The sequence below is a fragment of the Varroa jacobsoni genome, unplaced genomic scaffold, assembly GCF_002532875.2.
Source record: "Varroa jacobsoni isolate VJ856 unplaced genomic scaffold, vjacob_1.0 contig00751, whole genome shotgun sequence".
Classification (NCBI taxonomy): domain Eukaryota; kingdom Metazoa; phylum Arthropoda; class Arachnida; order Mesostigmata; family Varroidae; genus Varroa; species Varroa jacobsoni.
Genome location: NW_019214519.1, coordinates 11,061 through 29,600, shown reverse-complemented (window position 1 = coordinate 29,600; position 18,540 = coordinate 11,061). Strand labels below are relative to the sequence as shown.

Here is an 18,540-nt window from a genome sequence, read left to right as displayed (position 1 = left end):
TCCTCGTAACAGTATGAGCCATCGAGAGTATATTCAACGTGGACGCATAATTCTCATAACTACAATTAATCGTAAGAAATTTCATAGTAACAATAATATATAATGGTTCCATAATATTTGTAAAAAAGGAAAATCGGAAGCACTAAGGCTTTTCATTACCTGTTTTTACTTTGTTTTTGCATTCTGCTGCTCGACCTAACTCGTGCTCTTAGCATTGTTACACAAGGCTACATAAGATCAGTGATGACAAGTACGAGCGGCTAACAAAGAGCCGGGTTTCGTGCAGTCCCTTATTAGTAGTCTATTAATACTTTGATTAGTAACAAACAAATTAGTTCTTCTGTATGGCCTGACCATTTCAAAATAGAAACACTATCGACAATTAAAAACAACGAAAATTGATTACTAACTAATATTGACTGAACAGGTCGGCAGTAGGTAGTTGGCAACAAACTGATCAACATCACGGTAAACGAACAGTGTTCTAGATGACAGCGAGCCGTAAGCGACAATGCTTGACGGCAATAACATTCCCAGCGTAAGGCGAAAGCTTCAGGGCTTCATTGCTTCAGATGGAAACACTCTGTCCCACACAACTTTAGCTCAATTATAACTTGTTTGCTAAAAAAAAAAAAAAAAAAAAAAACCGTTACTCTCTATGATCATCATGAGGAACGTTGCACAACGAAGAGTTTCGCATGCTTCGAGATCAAAACCCATTTAGACATCTTCTTTCCGCACCCAGGAAACCCAAAGGCATGCACTCTCGATTGAGAGGCATACGCAGCTAAGGCTTTCTGAGCTGACTGCCTATCGAAAGCCATTGTTATATCATTTATTTACTGCGACGAAATCGCTTTCAAATAGATTAGGTCACCAACTGCATGTACTTGGGAGCGTAACAGACCAGAGAGATTTATTGGACAAGATAATCATTTTCTAGTTACTACATACGTCTCTACGCTAAGACGCTACGTGAGAAAATTTTATCAAGGAAAATCGTGCCTTATGTATTGAACTCTATAGGGATTCAAGTTTCGAAGGTGAAGTTAAATGTGTTACGATATAGCACTAGAGATAATGGAGATGTAACGAAATGCAATAAGAGCTGCCTTGCCGGCTATTTTTATACGTATCCATCTTGTTTCGTGTTTGCGTCTGCTACACTTCATTGAAGAGCAGTATAACGTTGGAGCTGGCAAAATATCGTTAGCAAGCAAATGAGACCAATAGTCAGTATTCAGAAAAACATAACTATCCTTTTAATTCAATTGGTTACGCAAATTCTCGAGTACTTCAGTGATTAGGATCAATAGGTATTTATTAAGTCTTTCACCTTCTCAAGGGTACCGTGCTGCTTAATTCGTTGAATACGGCGTATCCTTAATTCCAAATGTTTAAGTAAAGGAGTATTTGTGGCAGGGCCTCTAAGGAGGAGACTCTTCCACGTACCTTGTCACTGACGAATGCTATCACCTTATCACCACCCATGAGTCTGACGAAGCTTTGATCCTCAAATATATGTAGGATCAAGTTGACTTTTGCGCTGGAAATAGGCGTGGTTGATTTTGTCTATAATCTACAAAACTCCAGCAATTTCTTTGTATCTGCGTGATGTTACTATGTGGTGTGAAATGTGTAAATTTGGGCAATAAAACCAAAAGTTTTCATAATTACAAATCACAAGCCGGCTTACGAGTGAAGGATTACCCAGACGAGAGTCAATGGTGGAAATAAAAGTGCTTCCGTACCAACATTTTCAACATTCCGTGACACTTCCATATCCATTATGATCGTCCATCTTGCTTAGTAATAGGCTATATAACTTTAAAGCGGCTTATAAGTAGTAAGGCTTTCAGATTTGTTCTGGGAGTGCAGCCACTGGAAACAAATCCCGTATCGTGTGTCTCAACACTGTTAGCATGTTTATACGATTATGCTACGATATAATGTAACAGATGTTGCACATCGTTTAAAGATGTAACAGTAAGCAATAGGAAACTATGACAGATTAAGGATCCTGATCTGACTGCTATGGTGAACCAACTGAATGTGGTGCATAATGACAGCTTCTGAGGCAAGAATTATGTCAACAATTCGAAAGGCTTCTGCCAGCAGAAACGGTTCGCCTCCACAAACGGAAGCCGCTGCACAAAAATTGCTCCTACTGTGACTTATAACAGACGCATACATATTGAAATTGGGATTTCCGCTTCCACACCTGCCAGACCACTGAAAGTGGCGTGTTCTTCGATAGTTCTGTCAAAGGACCAGAATGTTTAATAATACAATCATCTCGATGCATCTACAGCGATTATGGTTTACGGCCGCAGCCAGCACCGTGGCGTCTTTCATAAGGTCGACTTTACCAAGGGAGTAATGTAGTACGTTACACAGGTAAATGCAATGCCTCAAAATGGTAAGTCTGTCACACACTCGATAAGTGCGACCTAGAGCGCTCTATGAAGAAAAGTGCCACCCGCTTCGACAATGTAGAAGCTTGTGAAATTTTTATAAACTGCAATGTTGTAAATAGCCCACCTGCCAGATACAGAGCATTAATAACTCCCGGTTCATATTTAATAGAATCGATTGTTTTGGATACGTGAAGCACAAGGAAAATCAGCGTATTCCGCAATAAACGTACACGCCCACGTTCTTATCGAGGCAATAACGATGACAAAAGCTATCATCACAATGATGTAACACAATTAGAAAGGACGAGCTGAACAATAATCACTGCGAATGAAGTAAATTTACAATTTTTCCTTGTCGTACGCGACAAAAATGATGAGTGTTAGTTTATGAGTATGACTCTACGAAGTTGAATCTCCGGTACCAAAGGTGCGCAAACGGCAACAACAGCAGCAAATCGCCGTAATCTATGTGAACAATATGCAGAACCACCTACCGCGTCTGTAATTAAATGCCGATCATTAGTTTTTGTCCTTAATCTTCTGCGGGAAGTCGTCGTAGGTCGCAAACAGAGGTATCGTTCGCTTATACGGCAGCTTGTGGGCCGAAATGCCCTACCGGATTCTGATAAATTTAGTATCGTTGCACGAGCGTCATCGGTTGAAATTGCCAAGTTGCATGGATTTAAATCGAGATCTAGCCGAATTTGGCAATGGCTTGTGACGTTATCAAGGGCCTGCTGGGAAGTGTCAGAAGACAATGACATTAAGCCTAGGTATAATGCTTGGCTAGCTTACTCCAATCTATGGAGTCTCTTGGTTGGATCTAGTAACGCTGTACGCAGTAAACACTTCAGTGAGGTTGTTTCGACTTTATCATCGCAGCATTATTGCGAGGTATCCTAATATAAATAGTAATGACGTGATTGTCTTCAGTAATAGGGCTCACCCCGCAGCCCGCAAAGCTGCAATCCCATAGACCGCTGTGGCTGTTTCTTCTGTACTTCGTTAGCGGATCGTGATGGCTGCCGGCCAACAACAAATAATTACCCATCAATCCAGTAGCATCTCGCACGATTGCACAAGATAAATCATAACCTCGTCCAACGGTCCGATACACTAGACTGGTCAAACTCACTAAATGCGCTTTTGTATAGTTCGGTGTCTCTGGCGGAGATAAAACTTCGTAGAAGGGTGCGGTCGAGGTTAAGCCGACACTTTTCACGGTCTGCTTCTAGTAGCGGTTATACCCTTCAGTAGTCATGTTTTTTAGTGAAAAACTCAGCCTTTTATCAGATGGGTTAATAACCGTGCGCGACAGTAAACGGGACAGTCGTTTCCAATGTTTTCTTGTAGAATTGTTTTATATAAGATAAAGATACTCTATGGTAGTACGTGGATACTGCACGGCTTTTCAAAGTGTAGTCAATAGTAAGCCCCAAAGAGCTACAACAAATGTAGGCTTGTAGTCTGACCATTAGAGTGAACGCTTTTTCAAATAATAATAGTAGCACAATGAGTTGTTACCGCGTTAAGAGCCAATAGACGACAGAGAGACCTTGGTTCGCTTTGACAAAATTGATTATGCAAAACTGTTATCATTGCAGTTCACAACCGCTAGCTACGGACAACGCAAGCATGCTGGACTCAGGACGTCCTCTTTTACGCTCGCTATAGCACCACGAATGGTGTTTTTTCGACCGTGTATTTAGCAATGGCGTAAAAGAGTTTGTGCGAAGTTTCAGCGGAAAGTTAAGCCATTGTCAAACGTTGCTTCATTATTTTGCATAATATAACCGAATGCGGCGGCTGCAGGAATACGAGTGTGAACCATTCTGGTTACGGTGAAAGAACTGTAATATCGCATTGTCGATAATGAAGAAAGAAACGAATAAGTTACATAAAAACTTCATGCAAGTTCATTCTCTAATAACCTCGAATATGAGCAGCGTCTACCAGTAACTAATGATATGGCGCAACTTAGCTAAAAAGATACAAGCAATGAAGATATGGTCAGGTTCTCTACGATACGCTTAGTGTATCTACCTGATCATGACGTTTTTGACATTTTGAAAATGTTGCACGAGCTGTTGTCACGCGTGCACACGCTGCCCCTGACTACATCAGTTTACTTCGGTAGCCTCAGGAGCTAGCCAGAGTACTTTACATTGACTTTCTAAAGAGGTGAGAAACGCGCTGCCTAACGGTAAATCGTCAGGCAGCCTCGTGGAGGACTCGTCCAGGCCTTTCAAACAAAAGACAAGAACAAAATCAGTTGCACCAACCAGTATTTCGGCGCTATTGGGCTTATTCCACAATTGTATCTATGCCCAAATCACACAAACAGCAACATGCAAATATACAGTAATAACAATCGGGTAATATCCATGGCCAACTGAGTTGGAATTGAAGCAGGGCTCTTGAATGTATAGCACACTGTTCCACGTCGCTTGAGAAGCAAATCTTCCTACGCACTATTGTGACTGAACTTTTAGATACTTCCAAGCACAAAGTAATGTAGAAGCACTAACGTACTAAAATATACTGTACACAACGAACGCTGAAATGCCCTGCTGTATTGTAACGTACTGCAAATATGAAGTTTGTTATGGAAAATTGTAAAACAGGTTGTCTCTAGTAGCTGGCACTAAATCACCTGGCAAAATCGTCATCAGAAGGAACACAGCCAGGATACTCGCTCTCGTATAGACATATACATTTGTCGCTATTAGCTACAGAATGAAAGTCGCAGAGTTTTAACAACCATCCCTTGCGACAAACACTGCGACTATAGAAAATGAATGTATGCGAGTGTAGTGAGAAAGGTCTCTAGTGGGGGGTGAAGGTACAAGGAGAACCCGAAGGAACATAGTTGTCGTTGTCGTCGATACGAAGCGGTACAGTAACAAAATCAGTAACGGCGGTAGCCGTATATGATGATGATGATGATTCAACTAAGTAAAGAAGAAATATATTTTGAGCTCAGCTACTTCAAGGGTGGGGCAGGCGAACAGCAGACGCGCTCTTGCTGACACGGGTGCAGCGCATAACTTATAGCCGACGAGTGGGATGGCTTGTTCGAGTGTGAAATACGACTTCAATGGAAGTGAATCTACTGAGAGTCCAATGGACTCCATCTAGATCCCCTATTACTTTGTACTTTAAATAGCAAGCCGCACCAGTCGCAGTAACAGCGGCGGCATGCCGATGGCAGTATCAAACGGTCGAACTGCGTTAGTTGGACGATGCTCAAGACTACTTTGCTACTACGTGGGGCATGGTACAGCAGGACGCGAGGGGTATGGGAATCCCTTCGTCTCTATTTCGAAACTTTGAAAGAGCCGACCAGATCACGAATCAGGAAAATAGATCCAGTTCCCTTCGCTACTGTGGACTTCAATAACTGAGCGTAGAACATCGGAATATACCTGCTGCATCTGATGACAAATCATAATAGACCCATCTACGCGTAAACATACAGCCACATGCTCGCTTTCGTACACAACACGTGACAGACACACAGACGCACGCAGATAACCTATCGCGAAATCTGTGACACACAGAGGCTTTAGAGCAGACGTTCGTGATGGTTGGTAGACGTGCAAATGTTACTAGAGGAAAATAACTGACGTCTGCGCTTTTATCTGTTGTACCATTTTCTTATTCGAATTAGTCTGAATGGGAAAGAAAACATCAATTATGCATAGCTATATACCGGTTAAAGGCTATACGTATTGCGTCTATTGTAAGGAGCTTGTTCTTTTCATTTATGACGCCTTTTGTCTTCGGACGCATTCACTAGTATTAGTTATCTCCCCTTATGTTATTATCACGTTTGTGCCGATTTCATCAAAAGAGTGATTTCGAGATAGATTTGCGCATCTGAGACAGCCAAAAAGGCCCGCTAAGAGTGTGTCTGATTCAAAATTATGATATGTTTAAGAGTGACGTAGTGGCTAAGATGTCTCCTAATTTAGCAAATGGAATTCGACGTCGCAAGGTGTTTAGAAAATTATATGGAAAACTAATCAAAGGTAACGGGTTATTTTACGATAGTTATCTTTTGAACTTCTACTAGGGTAGTGTCGTTTACTTCAAAGCAAAAAGAAAGATGGATGAAACGTGTTTCACAAAATCTAACGCTTGCTCTAAAAATCCTGAGCTGAAAGCTTAATTCAAACCAACGTTTGATGTTCACAGAGATCAGTTCTTCCAAGCCTGTCTACTCTTGCCTTTTCGGGTCAACGTAAACGTCAAGACCCAAATATGAATTCACAAGGCAGAAAATGAAAATAAATTAGGCGAAAGGTTTTTTCAGGCGCACTAAATTTTTCTTGCGGAATCGCGTATTCCTTTTCAACATACTCGAGCTGTATATACACATAGCTTAGGTATGATCAAGAGGGATGGCAATATATATAATGCCTATATTGAACAACCATATAAACCATCGGAAGTGGTCAATGTTGGAACTTTAGATAACTGGGAAATTTATCTGCACTGGAGATGCGTTGACGTGGATTTCGAAGAATACACACGTACTTATTCATCTTCATGAATACACATGCAGCCCTGTACCACAAGATGAACTCAGCTCACCTCTATGTCGATCAGACAGAGGGCGTGATGAAGTGTTTTTTTCTCTAGTTGATATTAGTTAGTCCGCTATTTCGGTGCTGCGGGAACAGCTCGAGGAAAAATGGCCTTTTTTACTGGTAGGTCAACACTAGAGGTTATATTTAAAGCTTCCCATTAGACCAGTCAATGCAAGTTTTTTTGACCTGCACCGCTAACGCGTTTGTGAGCTCTTAGTGATGCCAGACAGCCGACGACCGTTTTGAAAACACTACACTTTATTCAAGCTGCAAAGAACAAAAAAGTGATACATATCTTCCGTATTAGATCGATACGCAATACTAGAGACTGGGAGCATCCGTCAGCCTTCAGTCGAGTCCTTAACTTCACGTAGCTCGTACATACACACGATGTATCGTCAGGAGGACGATCTTGCTGTGAGGTATAGAACAAGATTACATTTGATCACGTCGTAGACTCTGTATTGCCTGTTAATATTTTTAATCAATTAGTTAGAGTTAATTGCGCGCTCGAGTTGAGATACTATTTGTCAACGGACTTATGTTAGTGTTCTCATAAAATAAACATAAACTCAAAATACGTGGATCTCTTATTCTAGCGACGACTCGTATGACTTAATCAAAATAAGATGTTTTAGTAATGTCTTTAGGAAATGTTTGGATAAGTTTGGATCTTGCTCAATGTTTACAAGAATAGTAGTTTTTTCCCTTTTTTTATACAAATTGTGTAGGTATATACATGTATGTAGAAATGATTCAAATTGTTTGAACTTGACTTACGTTAATGTTCTATCTTGGCGTTGTTATTGGGTATCGCTTAAAACTTTGAACTTTAAGCTGAGTAGTCAAAGTACAATATGCATAATAGACGATTGCCTACTTCATTGAATATATTTAATTTCTAGCTTGACGATGGTTGATTATTGACACCCTTTTTTTCATTGTACATAAGGCTGAACTAACCGTAGGTCACCTTTTTACTTTCGTATGTAATCCTTTCAGTCGAAAGAATAAACTTTATAAAATTCTACGAAATGAACAAACAGTGACAAGACGGGCTACCAACACTAAAGAGCCAGAGAACCATTGAGATACCAGAATTGCAACAAAACGAGACTGTATAGGCTTGTGAATATAGAATCACTGACTGAATCAATTATTTGTCTGATGAATTGTTTGCATTTCTAAATAGAGATGCAATTTGTAAATGTAGTCAATCACATTGTAGTGTGCTACAATGTGATCAGACGCGTCTGTCCATGTGCTGTTGGCCTCGGGACTTCTCAGTTTCAGCCGCCGATCTGCCATCGGGGACGCTCACTTATCCACACACTGCGACACCCTTTTACCGTCAGACGACTCTTCCCGATAGGGTACAGGCATTGCTGCTACCTTCCATTACAATATATCAAATAGGCCACTGTATTACCGTTACGCGACCTTTCCGGCCAGAATTAGGGGCTATAGTAGCCGTAGTTAATTCACATGCGTTGCTTCGTTGGCACGTTTTGTGGTAAGCTCAGCTAGTTTTGCTTGCCACCATCACGCAGCCAGGTATCCAGCGTTAGTTCTATTTGTGAATAAAATATTCGATGGTATGTTCATTAATCAAGCCCAAATATTAATTATTATATCGTCGTCGTGGCTGTCGTAACGTTGCAGTACTACCTGCACTTGGTTACTACCACAGCGCAGTTCTAGTCCCACTCTAAGCGATTCCGTTTGGCTCGAGTCTGTTCGACTCATCCACCGCTGCGGCACGGCGATATACTGTCGGCCCTGTGAGCGACACGGCGGGAAGACCTGACGCATAAACCCGCTCTCGAACTGGATGTTCAAAAGGGGAAGCAACGTTCGCTTCGGGGGGTTCATCAGGCAACTCATTTTGCGTTCCTGTTAGCTCTCGTGCGTCTGTTCAAGGAGCGTTGCGAATAATGCTGGCGTAGGGTCGTCATCATAATCGTGCTCTCGCTAGCACCAGTATCAGTAGCGCTGACGCCGGTCGCGGAATTGTGTATCAGGCTATCAGACGGAGACAGAGAAATACGAAAATCTATAGAAACTATACGTAATGTGAAAAAGACGATGCGAACGGATATCATGAAGCTCGTTCACTCGCCAAAGGCGCCCAGGTAAGGAAAGAGTTGACCGGCGTCGAGAGAGAGTGGATTTTGTGATCAAACATACGTTGTACGAATATTCCCGTTTCTGGCTGATTGCGTAACTTTTATAGTTGCGTGTTTCGTCAAGCTGTGTCAACAATTTGTCAAAAGTGCGACAAATTGCAAAATAGATTCTACAGAGAATCTGTACGTTCATGCAAGGCTCGTACGATTGATTTATTAATAGATTTATGGTCATTCATAGAAAGGTTCTTTTGCAATCTGTATGCGCTGTTTACATTAGCCCTTGGAATATAGTAGCCTTGCCTAGCGTAGCTCAGTAAATTATCATACAGAATATTTCACACGACACCACTATTTTTACGTTATTGATAATAACAGATAAAATACTCTATAGATAACACACAATTACTTGTTAGTACATCTAGTATTAATATCTCATATCATTCAAATGAAAGAGCAAAATACTATAGGTTCTTTCTAGAAGTTAGTGGTCTACTTCATTTTTCTTCATTTCAAATGTAGTTCAGCTTAAAAAACGGTTATTCGTTCAATGAAACGTTTAGTTGAAAAATCCAATTAAAAATTTTTAACAACAATTTTTTCAAGTGCGTTCTACATGCAGGCAAACATAGTTAAAGTTTTCATCATGTTAAAATGACCAGAGATGAATTAGTAAGCTTTGAATGTGTGTTGCAATAGTTATATATATGGGATTGTTGAAAATGATTGTCTTTCTAGCCAGATGGTCAGGCAATATAAGTCACACCGATTAATATCAGCTAAGCCTTGAGATTTGACAGTAATATGCTAAAATTAGAGGAATACCTTTATTCAGACTTGAAATAATGCGACTTCTTTTTTCCTATCGTTTCTAATTTTTTTTTTCCTAAAATTACTCTAGAATAGGGCTTAAGACACGGCCCAAATATGCTTTTATCGTTTCGATGTGCAAAATGCTCCGGGTAGCCGTTGACCAATAATGAAAGAGAGTTGATCAACTTATAGCGCGATATCACCAAAAAACTAAACATATATATCCAAGCAGTTTGAAATCTTTTGAAGGAAGCTCCATGTTTCTCTAACGAGAAATAACTAAGTTGAACCATTTCTAATTATGAAAAGTGGATTATATGCGGTAATAATGTGCGTGGTCTATGTGAAGAAAAGCTCCACAATCTGTGCTTAAATCCGGACTGACTATAAAGAAGGTGGTACTATGAGATTGGATGCGAGTTATGCGTTGTGAGCTACTACTGCCAGCGATTAACAAAATTACAGTAACAAGCTATTAAAAAAAATCAACTGGATACGATGTACTCTTAGTCCATTACAACGCCAGACCACATGCATATTTAGCTACCCGGCAAAACTTGAGGGAATAGAAGTGGTATAGCCCATGCCTTTTATATGTAGGACTATCATCTGCTTTGGTCTTTGCAGACCTCCCTTGGGAGTACTGATGTGGTTCCAATATATGAATACAGAAATGTCTCGTACAACTTTTCACCCAAGAATCAACAAAATTTTTCAGCGATGGTTCTATGGCGTCACCATAGAACGCCTTTGATCAAGATGGCGTATGTTTAGTTCAGTACCGCTGCTTTAAAGTATAAAAAAATGTTTGCTTCACTTTTACATTTAAAGCCGGCAATACTTATTCGGGTATATGTATATATAAGATTTTGATCATATATACAAAACCCTTCGTAATTTCGACTGGTCATTTTTTCACCTGAAACCAGAGTGATTGAAAAATTACCATGTAAAAGTCTAAAGAGCATTGCGTGGTTACCGTAATGAACGTATCTCCATACGGTTAACTTCAGCATTTCTGTTAAGGTATCCCCCATCTGCTTGTTTGCACTTGACATCGTCTTTGACCCTGCCGACTTAATCACCTTAAAACACAGTAGTCTCACGAGTCAAGGACCGAACAATTATATAGGTCGGGTCAAAATCAATCCTTACCCTGATGAACACCTTCTGACAGACGGGAATAGCTTTATAGCGTTATTTTCCGGTCACACGGAGCTGGAGATATTCTAGTATCGATTAATGTAACTAGACAGGAAAAAGTGGAGCGGTACTTTATTTAACAGTGAATTCGTGTCCGACCCAACCATTTGCATTATTCAGTAGCAGGACAGTGAAGACATATGTACATTGAGGGACACGAGCCCTTCCCTTGATGGCAGACGTGGTAATTGCTTGGACCGTAAAGGGGGTAGGTGGTTAAAGCTGCGTCTTTTCGCTTGCACTCATTCTCTAGTCAAACCTTTGCCGTAGCTAACACGAGTACCATAATTGTGAAACCAACATGATGCGACAGTTAATAGGGCGATAACGTTGATCCTCGTTTCACCAGATTTTGATAAGGCAGATACGGCGGTGAACCCGAGATCGAGTTTTTTAAAATATATAAAAAATACCTTAATCCAGTTGCGTTCCCTACACTGGACATATTGATGCAGTAAGTCTTTTCGGGAGAGTGTCAAAGGAAAGCTTGATGCCGAAGTATGACTTTTGAAGTGAGACATTTCGTAGTTGTGACTAGCCGCGCATTCAGGTCTAGTACCTGGACACTTTTTTAAGTAAAGAGAAAATGTTTTTTTATGTACGGGTAAACCAAAGCTTCTGCCTGCTGTGCTGGACTTAAAGCACCTGTAACTTTCTTTCTAACAGGTGACTTCATCCACCCATGATGGTAACCATCATGACTGAGCCCAGCGTTTATTAGGAGAGCTCACATCTCTACCATGTATCCACATCTGAATCGACAGGACATTGAGTACACCTAACCGAAGCGGTCGCTTAGTTGCAACTCCCTTTGCACTTTTTTTTCTTTTAGTATTCAAGTGCTTCTTTCTTCCCCATTATATTCTCAAACAAGCCACCTATGCAATGTAATCATGTCGTCGATAATCTCTTTAATTGTTCTCCACCGGGCTCCATTTTACGCCTCATATTTTTTTCAATTTGGAGAGCTCCATATCCAAAGATCGTATACTCTAGATGGCCTGAGTCTTTCTCCATGAATGTTTCAAATTGTCCACGTATAATACGCACCTGGGTTACTCCATATAGCGCTCGCGTATGGTCTGTAAAACCATTTGCTTATGCCAGGCATCGTTCCTGTTGCCATTTGCTCAGCTCAAAGTGGCTTATCTTTCCGACGAAAAATCTATAGTTCCGTCAAGATCTTGCTCAGCCTTTTTACCCGCCAATAAATTCCCTGAGATTAACGTAGCTAGGACGAAAATAGCCCTTATAGATACTGTTCTATAGGCTACAGCCAGCCTGACGACAACTGCCCGTTGAACCGATAGAAAAGTATTTCTGTTACTCTTTTTGTCCGGGGTCCTCTCTTTCCGAATCGGAGAGCCGTAATGTAGGGGGTGATTTCGCCACTGAGGCCAATAGCCGTCTAAGGCTCTCGGTCGCTTCCCGACTCTGAGTACAAGTCGTACCAAGCTCGCTGTGCATACTATTCCCTTACCAGCCGCATTCTTAACATGGGCCGTGGTCATTGGTCCTGTGTTAATTCCAGATATTTGGCCGCATTTTTAATTTTAAAGACTGATTTGGGGAATCTAAGGTTGACCTCTCCGATTTCCTCTTTTTAGTTAAGAAGATGGCCTCACTTTTCTCCGGCACTACCCTGAGGTTATGCTGTTACATCCAGGTACTGATCATGTCCAAAACGACATTCGTCTTGTCTTCCAGCCTCAATCTCGTTCTCGCTGCAAACAGAGGCGCCAGATCATCTACATGTACTATTCAACTCCATCTGCTAGGCTAGGTGTTGCCAGTGCGTCAATGCATGCTAAACTGCATAACGCTAAACCGACTACTAATCCCTGGGGGACTTCCACTGAAAAAATCTTTCGCTCATGGCCGATGTCCAACCTTCTATCATCTATGAGGGATGAGGTAATCCCTCTTAAGGTAAGGAGATATTTCCTTTTACTTCAGTGCCATTATGATTGTTTGTTACTTGGCTGTATAAAAGTACCATTAGGTCGAAATTTCTGCTCCTCAGATCGTTTTCTGTGCGTTCATGATGCACCTGAGAGCCCTTTGGATTGCTCTGCTGGATTTCTATACATTTCCAAGTAACGTAAAATATTTATTGAGAAAAAATATGACCACGAGGCTGTTGGCCTTCAGTTCGATGACCATCAGTTGCTGCAGCCGTGATAATCTATCTCTCCGAATTACAATGCATTGCTGAATACTATCACAAAGAATGATCAAGCTACAATAGAAAATGTCGATGCTGACCGTTGATAAAATTCGAACGACTGGTATGATTAGCTTCTTTTTCATAGTCGGATAAGACTAGTGAATCATTAAGTTAAGATAAAATCAATGCAGGAAGGTGCAGAAGGCATCCTAGTTCAAATCGGGCGTTTGCCTTTTTTCTTTTGACTGCATATTTACCTCTGCATGGCTACTATTTTCAATATACGTCACAGGTATATATATATACATAAATATATCTCCATATTATAACTACAGGCACGCTAATTTAATCGGAAACGAAGATGCTTGTCATCAAACGAATGCGTCTTGCGATTTCCGCTAAGCGGTGCCGTATCTCTACACGTCTTTTGGGGTCACTCGATGAAACACGTCTGCATAGTTTCGATTTTACTCAGTTTATCTAATTTAAAATGCTATTACATGAGGTCTAATGAGACCTAAATACAAAAACAGAATGTGCTAGCAAATAAGCATAAGGTTCACCTTATTTTATCAGCAGGTAAAACGAACGGTTTGACCATCATTTGCCTGTTCTGCCCATACGCGACTCAATGATTTCGTTTTCGTCGAAGTCAGGCAAGTCAGCCAGCCAGCTAGCGAGCCTAGGACCCGGATCATGCTCATCAGTCAGGATTCCTCTTTCTTTTGGTCGGCTCGAGGATTTGTTTTCTCCCACTGGTTTTCTCCTCGTTTACCCTTCACGTTCGTTCTCCTTCACGTCCCTTAATGTACCCAGTTTCAGCGGCAGAGTGAACAGAGGAGTCCTTGGCGCTCTGTGCCAGCAGGCCAGCAAAACTCGTCGACAGGATTCAAAGAAACCAGCGGTCATCCTTCGGTTGCGGCGCGGCGGGAGATTTTGTTGGTTGCAAGCAGAGCGCTTTAGCTAACAGCGGGATAGGGTTTCGATCGGTCAGCAGTGGTGCCAGGACTAGTCGGCTGGTGGGTGATTTGAAACCAAACAAGGGGGTCATGGGCAGTTCTTCCGTTGGGGGAGCGGCCGACCATGTTGATCTACGCAGTTTTCTACTTCTCTCTCTCTTCCTCTCTAGTCCATCCTCATTCCTTCCATACAAAAAAGCAAGAAAGACGAATGAAAGGCATCTGCAGCTGGAAGATATCCTTTCTTCTTGGCTTCCCTTCTCTTCTTTTTCTACATAGTTTATTGCAACGACAGGAAGGGCTCACGGACCCCGGACAGCGACGGCACATCTAACAATTGGTGATGGGGCTGCAGCATAAGCTACGAAACGGGCAGTGGCAGCCTTCTCATCATGACCATCATCAGCAGCAGGGGGCATTTTACGTCAAGTTCTTCGTTCTTTTACTATGACGACGCAACAGAATATATGTTGTTCTTTACCCTAAGAGGCATTTTGCTTTTGCTTCTGGGAACGAACACAGTTCCTGAATCTCTCCTGAAACTTCCTATGACCATCAATGAACGTGCAAGCTCTTAGTCATTTTCAGGAGCCGTATCCATTGACTTGACAGCGGTAGCGGCTTCCAAATACTCTATGTAACGCCAGCACTGGTTGCCGTTGTAAGGTCATATACATCGCCTCCTTTGCTAGTGAGAAAAGATCACTTTGCCAGTAGCGTTCTTCCTTTAGCTTGTGTTGTATTGGCAGTGGGATTCCATTCAGTGTAGCAGCAGCGTCGAAAAGGTTAACGTAACTCAACCTAAGCCAACGCCTACGTTCGTTTTATGTTGAGGTATGTATCTGCTATGGGGGTTACCCTTTCTGTTGCAGCTGGACTTGCCTTCGGCTCGGCACCTACTAATATGGCTGCTTTGTGTACAGATTTCAATGAGCGACAACGTTTGGCGATAAATCAAATGGAGCAACGATTTTCATCGAAGTCGCTTTCACCGTCTGCCTTTTACCATTGGAAAGCTCTTCTCTCTTTTGACGCAAACAACAGATTACAAAAATCGCTCAAGTTCCCAACCAAGAACGACTGGGATCAAGACTTCGTTCTTGTCCAAAGTTGGACACATAGAACTCCGATTGCGATCGTCCGAAGCTTTCCCGAATTAAATCGATTGTACGTGGTTCTCTTCAAAGAGATGAATTGCCCTTATAGTGCTTGCCATATAGAGCGTTTTAAACATGTATAGCGAATACTAGTCGCATACGGACTTCGGGTTTCGCGCGTTCATCTCGAGGGATCTGCTTGACTGAACACATGATAAGGGTCTTGCAAATTAATTACCACAACAAAATGATGATAAAACGACGATTGATGCAAATAAAGAGGTATCTAACACACCGCAAAGACCTTAGCGGATTGAATTCTATATTGCGTCAATGGATAATTCGTTCCTAGGTAACTCCAACGCTGTCGCAAACAAATAAATTGATTTCTGCTTGTAGATGTTGCTTTCTCTCTACGGTATCGAACGTTGTACATTTCGTTTGTTTGGTCCCTCTGTCCTCGTAAGTCAGCATCAAATATTGAAAGCGTTATACCCTAAATGTTCAAAGTAAGCTTGTGTTCACCCTCCCTAGGGCATATTTTCAGCTGTGTAAAAGCAAGTAAATGGCCATGCAAGAACCATTCTGACAGCCATCTAGATCAATTTCGGTAAGCTGAACTATATAAAAATGCTTAAATTGGCTGGATAATTCCTTTCTTGATGATCAGCACTACAGAACAGTGATATATTCCTCTTGTTTTCCGCCTTCCTTTGTCCCTTTGTGGCCCCTTCATCTTCATACTTCTGCAGATAACAACCTAATTATGCAAAGTAAACAGCGACAGTGGTAGTAAAGCGATGCAGACCGATCACATGGCCTAACGCGAACCCTGATCTGCCTGGCATTCTTGTCTTCACCGTGGACCTAAAGAACCCTGAGGACTACCTCATCCCTGTTAGGATACGTTTATATCTGGGTATATACCGTTCATATGGACATATGGATGACTATTTGAACGGCAAAGTAGCCGAACGAAGGTTATACATCATATTTCGTAATAAATAGCGTTAATAGGGTTTCCTACTTTTATTCATCCTGGCTAATTCCTTTGGAAATCAGTCCCCTATTCTTTATAGTTTTTATTGACCGCTCGCTGCGTTCGTTTGTTTGTCGAGTTGTTTGATACAAATCTGCCTATTATACAACAATTTATATTCTGTAGGTCAGTCTGTGCGTTGCCTCCCCTTTTCGCCGAACCGCTAGCTCACTGACAACTAGTTCCGTGCTAGCTGCTGCCGCGAGTTGTTTTTCCGACACCTATATAAACGTACACGTCAGTGTATAATGGCTATATACCATACATTATGATGCTATCGATGATTATGCCGTCCGACGGCCTGCTGCATAGTTCACACAGACATATGCCGTATAGCTCGGTTGTAGATACCTATGAGGTCTATGATGTCCAGGAAAGAATAGGCGAAGAATGATGCCGTTTCCCCCACGGCCACCCGGTACAGTTCCTCTCATCCTCCCTCGCAAATATCTGGTGCTGAGATAATTAGTACTATGCTGACCTGACGCGGACGGTGGTAACTACTTTGATGTTTTGGGCGTAGTTTGGATTCGGTTATGCTGGTGCAGGAACAACAGTCAACTGTTAATTGGCTACTGTCGAATGATGTCATACCATTTGTGCTGCAGCAGTCAGCACAACCGCGTGTCTGGTAAGGCCAGCTGGCACTACTACACGCGTTGTATCTTAGTGCAGCCAACGCGGCTGACGCATAGCGGCAGTAGGAACCGCTTGAAAGCTAAATTGAGGCTTCTCTGTCACAGTAGAGATGTATGGATGGACACAGAAAGCTCTGTACTAATAGATCCGCAGCTATCGAGCTAAATAAGCGCTAGCGGACGCCTCAGTCGATCGAAGGTTTGCAGCGAAGGTTGATACGGGCTAACTTGATGTGCTTACCAAAGACGTTTGACGTCACGGTACGTATGGGATAGAGGGGTTTCGTTCGATACGAGGTGCGTCCTAAATATGCCTGCGTGCCTTACTCTAAAGATGCCTCAGTGAGTGTCTAACAGCTATAAGTGGCGAATGGACTAAACAGGTTGGCCTGATGTAGGGCCAATTGGATAGACCACATGCGTGTCACTAGCAATAGTGCTCTACTGCCCGGATTATGATATGCAGGTATGGATGCCTTGCAATGTGCGGTTTATATGCGCGCATGTCCCTTTTTTTTTGCTCTATACCTATAATATAAGTATGCACGTTCTTGTTTTGACAGATTATGAGCTTGGACAGTCTCCGTGTTTGAGCAAGCGATTGACTACTACATGATACTTAATTTGGGAACCCACATCGGAGGCAGTGATATCGGAAAAAAGGGAAATGGCAGGAGAAGGGGAGAGCAAGAACAAGTCCACTGCAAAAATAACAGCTGAGAAAGCTGGTTCCCACCGTCTTTGCATGATAGATAAGTGTAGTAAGATTAAAAGAGACTGTCAGTCCATAGCTCCATGTTACCCTACGTAACGCGATTGTCGGAAACCTGTTACAAATACAGCATGTCGAATTGAGAACAGATCAGACTCATGTCACTCGTATGAAGATTGGAGAAGTAGGTGTAGGCGCAGGTTGTCACAAAAAGACGCCTACCTAAACAACAAGTAGGAAAAAAATAAATGTGTCGAGGTTATTTAACAGCAGCAGGACAGTGTTTTGCGATCGAGCTAGTTCGACCTCGAGATAATCCATTATTTTAAAACTGGTAAGTTAGCCTAACCTTTTTACTTCACACTCCATATTTTTCCCGTGATAAATAGAAAATAAAAATAACTCGAAATTGAAGTAGGACCAACCATACAGGTTGCTGGGTTGCGAAGCCGAGCGCACGAACCTCACACCTCCCGTAACAGTGTCCATAACTGGAGATTGTGAAATACTTCAGGCATAGAATAGGCCAAGAAAAACGTTGGCCTGATGCAAAAATAAAATGGGCACGAGCCTAATTCGAAAGAATATTATGGTCAGGCACTGGTACGCCAAAATATCGAATCTAGTTTCAAGCAGGACGTCTTGTAATATCGATATTATACACGGGCTCAGTTCATAATCGGGGTTGTCGATTAAAGATAAATCAATTTAGGTGATAACAATAACGCCGAAAACGTGCTCTGAACTTTGAACTGCCAATTTGAATCATAATTAAAA

General features: G+C 41.8%; 1 long non-coding RNA gene across 2 annotated transcripts; it reads left to right on the top strand.

Annotated features, from left to right (window-relative positions):
- The first annotated feature begins 6,107 nt into the window (after window positions 1–6,107).
- LOC111271549 (uncharacterized) lies at window positions 6,108–15,772 on the top strand. Of its 2 annotated transcripts, none has more exons than XR_002686928.2 (3): window positions 6,108–6,448; window positions 12,859–13,080; window positions 13,898–15,772. It is a non-coding gene; the product is annotated as an uncharacterized LOC111271549 (long non-coding RNA). The 2 variants fall into 2 exon arrangements; XR_015315366.1 differs by having other exon boundaries at window positions 13,895–15,772.
- The last annotated feature ends 2,768 nt before the right edge of the window (window positions 15,773–18,540 follow it).